The sequence below is a fragment of the Clinocottus analis genome, unplaced genomic scaffold (assembly GCF_023055335.1).
Source record: "Clinocottus analis isolate CAN_PGR_092001 unplaced genomic scaffold, fCliAna1.0.p SCAF_2, whole genome shotgun sequence".
Taxonomy (NCBI): Eukaryota; Metazoa; Chordata; class Actinopteri; order Perciformes; family Cottidae; genus Clinocottus; species Clinocottus analis.
Window position 1 is genome coordinate 5,151,623 of NW_027175931.1, and position 8,498 is coordinate 5,160,120.

Genomic DNA, 8,498 nt, shown 5'->3' on the forward strand with positions numbered 1-8,498 from the left:
GGCGTGATGGCGGCATTTTGGTATCTGAGTGCTCTCGTTCAGATATTCCATAAGAAACAGGAGAAATGTGTCACACGTGTCAGCGCTGAATAGTTCAGCAGAAAGGCCCTTGTTAAATCTGCTCTTAAGGTGCACTACATATGGTATCATCTAAAATATTAAACTGTTCAACCAAGTGCCTGTTTTGCATTTGGCGCTATACACAAAGAGCCGAGCTGCAGGCCAGCATTTAATAGCCTTGGAAATGAGTGAATGCATGAAGAGGCAAGGTATGTTTGCCATGAAAAGGGGTTTACATTATTAAAACGATCTATCCGAGCGAGGTGGCACAGCTTTAGCTTAAACAAATTAATCCGTGTCAACATATTGATCCAACGCTTCATGATGGAGATGACAAAATGCAGATTGGGGAGCAAAGCAGCAACCGCTATGTGTACCCCTAATTTTTTATACTCATGCATGTACTGTTTAAAGGGAAGCTTGACTGTAAGGAACGAGTACATCTATTAGTGTTTAAATTATGAATTATGGGAGTGTGAAGAACTACAGCGCAGCCCTGTGCTTGTTATATGTGAATACATAATTTAGAAATGCAGTACGGTATGTATGTTTTCATCCGGAGCGCAGTGGAGGTCTTGAAGAATATCTATATAGTCACTGTAGAACATCATCATAACCAGTGAGCAAAAACACAATTAAAACTGATATAGTTACACTGGACATAATTATATATTAACTACAAAGCCTGCACTATTTGCCATTGATTAATATGTTTCTTATGTATAACTTAGCAGTCAAAGGTATTCAAATAGTTTGCTTTGTAGAGGCCACTGGGTTCAAGAACCAGCATGAATGCTACTTTTCTTTTCATCCTATAGAATTTGACTGCACCAACTGAACAGTCCAGACACAGCGACACCATGTGGAGGAAAGCGGTACAGCAGGGAGCGATGAAACAGGATCACCGGCTGATGCCCCGCTCCTGAAAGACGTTCAGCTGCTGCCCCTTCTCCTCGGGGTCATCCCTCTGCAGGTTTACACAAGCTGCACTGATGAAACAGCAGATTCAGTGACGGGCAGTCTGAAGTGGCTAGACGCAGCATCTCTCCGCGCGAGCTACATGTAGTGTACTTCCAGCTCGCCCCTCCAAACTCAAAGCACAAAATTGAATTTCTCTTGCTTGGTTGTTTCACTTCGTCATCATACACCAACATGTGCAGCTGTGGCCAAGTCGTGTGTACATCTCCGCTGTACCTTGCCTCGTAAAGAGCAGACTAACATCGGTGATGTTACCTTTATAATCCCTTTTGAGTCATAAGCAGGGCAAAATAATGCATGAATGACATATATATTACTTAATGTATGTATTTCATAGCAATAATTTGGGGAACCATTCCAACACAATGAAGACTAAAAGCCTTGGAATCCCTATTTAAAAAAAAACAAAAAACTAATGGCCTGCTTTACTGTTTCAGTCCGTTGCCCGCTGGCCCATTCTTCCATATGATTCAGTCCATCAATGTCAAAATGCTTTGGCATCCACGCTTTAGAGCAACCTCCTCCTCTAATAGCTGGGAGTTAAACATACAGTCTCTGGGGAACTGCTGTCAGGTTGAGCTCATACTGAGAGGCAAAGTCTTAAACCTTCTGAGCCTCCCTGCAGGCAGAGAGATCCCTGCGATCTCTGGGACCCTCCAGAAATTAATTTGTCTGCGGGGTCAGATATGCACGCTTAATGACACCGTCTCGCCTCACGCCGCTATTTTGCCATGCGGGGAATGGCTGTGAGCTCTTCAACTCTGTTACTGAGTCCCACACCATGTGTAAAGCAGCCATACAATACGGATACACACCTGGATAGATACCTGTTTCCTCAACTGAGGATTTGCAAAAATCCCTCGGGTTGAACAACAGGGCCATTCTCTCGTGGCACTTGTCGCCGCGCAGGTGTCACTTTACAAGGCATAACATTGGATTCACGCCGGCCGTGTCGCAGCAGAGTGGCGGGGTGTAAAAGAAAGGTTGAGAGAGAGAGAGAGAGAGAGAGAGAGAGAGAGAGAGAGGTGATTTTAAGCTTTTAAGACAGGTCGTGATTTATTTCCCTTTCGTTGGGCGGCTTTTTCGGGCTCCGTGGCTGCCTAATCAGGCCGAAGTCCTCGGAGTGGTGGGCGGTTGCGGCAGAAAGAAGAAAGACAACATCATGTTGTGACCTGAGAATGTGGAGTGGAGGACGAGAATACATGTGTGATCCCCCCGTGACCTCAGAACCTCTAAATTGCTGATTGATTCAGCCGGAGAGGACCCAAAAAACCCCTCTTCACTGAGTTTACACAAAGGCAATTACGAGGCATCACAGTGAAATACAGGCAATAATAAGGACGTATCACTAAGCTTCTTTCACTTTGTGTTCCTGATTGAGAATCCCAAGCTTTTTACTTGTCTATTTATCTCCACACATGTCCTCAAGGCAGATAGAATCACCCTCTGGTGGACAAATAACATGCATCACTCTCTAAGCACTACATAAACACATCCAACCCGGCGGTGCTGGATGTGTCCGCCACGCTTTTTCATCTTACACTTCATTGCCTACTGTACATGCATCTGGTGAAGGAATAAAAAAGATGCAATAGGTTATGACAGTCTCAAAGAACAACCTTGTTTTGAAGGGATGCAGTGTGGCATGGTGAAAACTTACGTGAGCCAAATAGTTGGTGGACAAGCAAGTGGCAACTCCTGCAGTGGAAAATCCCCACAAACCCTGTTGACCAGGCTTCCCATTCAGGCCCGGCAGCCCCATTCCTGGTCTATAAGCTTCTATTGACATGCATATTTTACCCGAGGGCATCATCACAGGATGCACCGATCCTAAGATCTTTATCGTCTCATCGGCATGCGGTTGTTCCCGACTCGCATGCGTCTGGGAATTTTCCACACTTGATGGTCTTGGGCAAATCCACGCCGAGGTTTAAGGCAGCAAAGTGCATGGACATTGTCTGAGGAATGCGTCGCAGCATATGTTTGTGTCATCACAAGAGGCAAATGCTTCACAGGCACTTTGCACAGATGGGATTGCAATGCTCGGCATTTAGCACTTTGCCTTTTTTACTCGGAGAATGATGGATATGGAATTTGAATGCTCAGTGACATGAGGAAATGGCTGCCGTCAGCGTGCGTCGCCCTTCTTGCTCACACGCACACACACATGCATACATACAGACACACGCACGCACGCACGCACACACACGTACAGGAGACGCAACGCAAAGAGTTGTCTTCAAAGTAGATATCTATTCAGTTCAACCGAAGCATGTCATAGAATATGATGCCACACGGCGAACGTTGCAAACCGCGTCTCATGAATCAAAAAGTTCAAAACAAAAGCTTCATTTTTATTCACACCAGAATTAATTAAATGGTTTTAGCCCGGTGCTCAAGGCTGCATTACATAATAAATTCTGACTGCTGCAGATTTTTTTCAGATGTGAAACAGTCAGATGTGGTTTGCAACCGAGGTCTTTTAAAACATTTCTGCAAAAAGAACAGAAAAATAATGAATGGTTATGACAGGAGCAACAAGAGCAATGGTCTTTCCTTGAAAAATAATAGCCTAATCAAATCCATAAAGTTTCTTCCCTCACCGTCAACTACAAGTTCTGCGCTCGTGTCGGAGTTCAAATTGGAGAGTCTCGGTCGTGGCTCCGGCAAAGAGAGCGACGAAGGAGCTAAAGTGGGACAGGATATGAGCCCTGAAGGGTCATGACAACATGTTGAGTGTTTAACAGCTCAACAGAAGTGTTAACGGGCTTAAAAAGAGACCTTTGGTCTTGACTTCACTGTTTTAAGAAGTCTTGTGAATTGTAATCATCAGTTATCCGGCAGCTCCTCCTAACTTCTACGCTGCTGATTTAAGATGCTGGACCCGACTGTACAACGTGGGTCAGAGCTCCAGCTAAGTACCACGCGTTTTTAACATCAAGATGAACATCTTTTCTGTGAATCTGGCACGGGGAGAGTGGTAATTGTACATTTTCATCATTGCTTTAAGTTCTTTATAGTTCTGTTTTACCATATACCATTAGATGGACATGAAAACTTAACGATATTCCAGGAACAAGGTTTTCTGTAGAATAAATCTGGCAAACGTCATTTAATACTCCGAGCAGCAATGTGTTGAGACGCTCCATTGTATCTGTTGCTGTACTTATCACCTTGGTGGTGAAGGTTAGCAGGTCATACTGACTGACCATCACCAAGCTATTGGCACTAACTAGAGAGCCACTTGACAGAAACTGATACAGAAACTGGCATTATCACTCGAGTGCCCTCGTTGAGGAGGAGAGAAACTACCATTTCGTATGTGCCATACTAAAGGATGACAATTTTCATTCAGTTGCCAGAAGAATTTATTCACAAAATACCGCTTATATCGACCACGGGACACATGTATGTGTCTGTATGTACTCTTGCATGGGAAACATACAGTTCTGAGGACAGGTTACTAATTCTGCAAATAATTGTCGCCCTTAAAATGTCCAGGGTGCTACATTTACTGTCACTGTGAGACATCTATCTATTTAAGGCACTTAATTGCTGATCTCTCCAACATGTATTCATTATCAGTGAGAACTCAGAGGGCCAGTGTGGTGTTTATGTAGCTTAATAGCTTAGCAAAGGTAAACATGAACAAATGCCAGCTGCAGCAGTGAACATGTGTTTGTTTGTTTGGGGAAAAAACGTCACACTGTCATGCAAACTGTATATTTATTGATGCTACGTCCTCAATAATGCCGTTATCTGCCCAATAAATTGAGAGTTTGACGTTTTAAATCATAGATTTGAATTGACATATATTACTATAATTTTCAGAGAGGGATTGTATTGTACACATATTATGTCCACAAACTACATTTATTTACCTCCTTATTACATTTACTGGTCGTATTAGTATTGTTCTTCTTAGATTAATAGCACATTGTTGCAGTCAACCAGGTCACTAAAATCCAATGTCTGTCGTGCGATTGTTGTAGTTTCGAGATGACCAGATCTGTCGACAATGATTTCTTCTGGAGTGAAACATCCTCTCCGTATCTGGGGAAAGTATCAGTGTTTGTTGTGTATTATTTAGTGTGGGTAATTGTCTCAGATTGCATTGCTGTCATTCAAACGCCGCCTCTGCAGCTTTAAATTGTTAAACCAGCCCAAAAATCAGCGCAGCTATACGTAGTCGAGTGGCTATTGGCAGACCTTTTGTCTGATATAAAAGGGATGAAAACGAGAGAGTTAATTAAACAAACGGGCAAGTCACCTCCCGAATAACAAAAAAAGACGCTTAAATACAAAAGGCCTGTCATCCTTTTACAATAGCATGGATTAAGGAAAAAAAAAACAGGCAAGTCTAATCTTGTTGTCTGTCAACAGTAATGCATTGTGGCTGTCAATAGAAATCACATTCTGCAGCATGTAAGGTAATACTGCAGGCTTTTCTGTCACTTTCTTTTTTTTTTTGCTGGAAACAATGGAGTTGAAAAATGACTCCCATCACAATTCACAACTTCTCTCCCCTAAGCATTCCTCTTGGGTTTATGGGCTGATTCGAATGCTGGCCAACCCCCGAGGAGCTATCTCTCTGGATCTGGAGCATCTTCTTTTTCATCTCAGCAGCTTCTCTTATCTCACTCCATCACCTATTTATGTCCCCAAAACCCCCCCTCGCTGTCCTCCCACCCCAACACCTTGCCCGGGATGTGTTAAACATATTTTTATGGTGACCATTTTCAAAGAAGGGGAGGAATACATGCATAAATGCGTGAGTTATGTGTCTCTTTTCTGTCACGGACACACAGTATTCTCGCTGCAACGGCATAATTCTCACATGTTTATATCAGGAAAGGAAAAGTGTTGTAGGCTAAAAATCTTTCCACGAGACAAACATCTTCAGACAGTCACTACTACACTAGCAACAAGAAGATTTACCCAAAACACGCCAATAAAAGTGTGTGTGTGTGTCTACAGTAAATAATAACACACAGCCTGTTCGTCAGAGAGACGTCGAGGACCGGAACCAGACAGATGAAGTAAACACAGGTATTGCGTTCCCATTGTGAATTAAATAAAAAAAAAAAACATCACAAAAGAGAGACAACCAACTGTAAACCCGGAAGAAAGTCGTACACTGCGGTGTAGCGGGACTGTGGCGGATAGAGGTCAGCTTGGCCCTGGGTTGCCAGGCATCTGCGGGGTAAACAGCTTGATAGAGCCGGGGGAGGGCGTGTGTGTGTGTGGGGGGGGTGGGTGGGAGGGTATGCGTGTGAGTTTAGGGGCGGAAGGGTACTTGATCTCACTGTGGGTGTAAACATCACCTGAATGATTCCTTGCACACCGAGACAGGACAGTATAAATGCACGCAGGTGTTGGCGGGCAGGCGCTACAGGAGGACACGCCTCAACTGTCTCAATCAATTGTGAACTCGAAAGAGACGGAGAGGAGAGACGGCAGAGCTGGATTTTGCCATTCATCAACTTTTTGATGTGCATCATACAACTTCCACTTGGAACTACCGAGGTGAGTTTCGACTGAACAGAGTTCACTCTGATGTTAACATGTTTCATTTTGCAAGAATGTGGGAGTGAGAGGTCTTGTGAATAGTTCAGATGCCATCACTTTCATAGGAAGTAGGATTGTCAATTTAATAAATAAAGGAAAGGGATTGCAAGTGCATTAAATAATAGCTCATGACGCTGGTTTGTACCTCACTGACAAAAGAAAGTATGTAATACAAATAAAGCGTCAGGGCTCATTATGTTACAGTAATCTCTCTCTTTTTTAAAATAACATTGCTAGAAATGAACTTTTTTTTAAAGAAAAATAATGAACATGCATATCCATTAACTGATATCAGAATGAGCCTGACATAGTGTCAGCATTACACTGAAATGGAGTAAAGTAGTTTTAAAGAGGTAATTAAGTCAGATATGAATCATCTATGACTTAAAGGCAGCTGATGCAACAGAGGCAGCACTATTCATTTACTTCTCACTTGCTTTTAGTGGTTTCTACTATAATGGATGTTTTATATTAGCGTGGGCACTCAGGTGTACATTTTAAATCAGTCTGCAGGAGGAAGACACTCAAAGATACCAGAGGTTAAATCTAAATATTGACAGGAAATAAATCTCAAAGCCGTAAACCTGAAATACATTTATTGCAATGATGTAGTTTGACTGGCTCAATACAGTTTTAGGATTAAAGTCACATCAAAACATTCTGTGTAAAGGAATAATACAAGAAGAAAGTTGAATGGAATTTAAAAAAAAGATTGTGCCCCTCCTTTGCATGAACAGTGAAAGTTAGTCTATGATTGACTGATTACATTTAACAAGTAAACTAATAGTTGCAAGGTTGAAATGTGACTTTTAGCTATTTTGGGGTTAAATCTGTGTGTCCACTATGCTGTGGATTCTCCTCTCGAGTTGGTTTTGTTGAAGGTAGATATTTTCCAATGCAAAGTAACAATTTAAAGTACCTTGTCTAACTTACAATTAGAATACTAAATACCCAGAATTATTGCAGCACATATCTTGCTACGGTATGAAAACATGCTGACCTAATGATTAGGTGTGAGATGACTCGGTTTGCTTCCAAAATGATTGAAGCTTGAAAACAAGCAACACAGAGTGATTATCAGATTTCCTTTTGGCAAAAGGACTGGATGTGTGCTTTGAGAGTTGAAAGCAAAAAACATAAACTCCCTGTACTGATCGTTTTGTACTACTTCACTCTCACTAACAAGCACGTCACGATCCAGTTTGCATGACTGCACAACAGGGGCCATACTTACAGACCTCAGTACAGCCGGCTACCATCCATCAAGCACCAACAATATGAAAACTCAGAGCTGCCTTGGCCCAATATGGTTCATTACCACATTTATTTTTGCAACATTTGAAGGCTAGCAAACAAAGCTGATCTTTATCGTGAAACACTTACTCAGGACCAAACATTATATAAGAATAATTTAACAACTCAATTGACCTTAAGCAGAGTCATTTCTCTCTTTTTGCATATACACCAACAACTGTGCATGAAGATCATTTGTCCTTGTCAAAAACTGCTCTTGTCCTCCTTTTATGCACCTCCCTTTTAGCACCTGCCTGCCGGTGTCGTCTTGACATTTCACTGCCAGATTGTAGTGAACTACAGTATTCAAGGGTGATTGACAGTTTGAGAGGACCCGTGACTGGCTGGCTTTTTAAATGACAAGGACTGTGATGAAAAGGTCTACTATATATGAATGTTATCAGCATGTTTTACTCCCCCAAAAATATTTCCTGCCATTAGTCCCAGGTGCAGTGTCTGATCTGCGAGAACAAGTCAGCTAGGGGCGGTTGTTATTGCGTTACACAAGCAGTGGTGCATAGTGACTGTAACTGATGACTAGTTTTCTACATTGTACTTACATGCTGTTCCTGTTTTATTGTCTTCCAGGCTTGTAGAAA